This window comes from Haliaeetus leucocephalus, unplaced genomic scaffold (assembly GCF_000737465.1).
Source record: "Haliaeetus leucocephalus isolate CR32 unplaced genomic scaffold, Haliaeetus_leucocephalus-4.0 Scaffold110, whole genome shotgun sequence".
NCBI classification, from domain to species: domain Eukaryota; kingdom Metazoa; phylum Chordata; class Aves; order Accipitriformes; family Accipitridae; genus Haliaeetus; species Haliaeetus leucocephalus.
The window spans coordinates 1,995,867-1,996,130 of NW_010972546.1; positions in this window are offsets into that span (position 1 = coordinate 1,995,867).

The window sequence follows — 264 nt, forward strand, 5'->3', positions numbered from 1 at the left end:
TGCCCTGCCTGCATTGCCCTATAGGCACCGTGCATTGTCACCTATGGGTGCCCTGCCTGCGTAGCCCTATGGATGCCGTGCGTTGCCCTCCAGGGGACCCCTGCCCGCATTGCCCCACGCATGCAGCTGCGCCTCGCTGTGCGCTCGCACCCACATCGCCTGCTTGCCGGGCCGTGCCCGCCCCAGCCGTCCCCCCGGTGGGGCGGTGGGTGCCGGATGACCGCCGCGCTGGCTCGCCCTGACTGCAGTGGTGGCGGTTGCGGT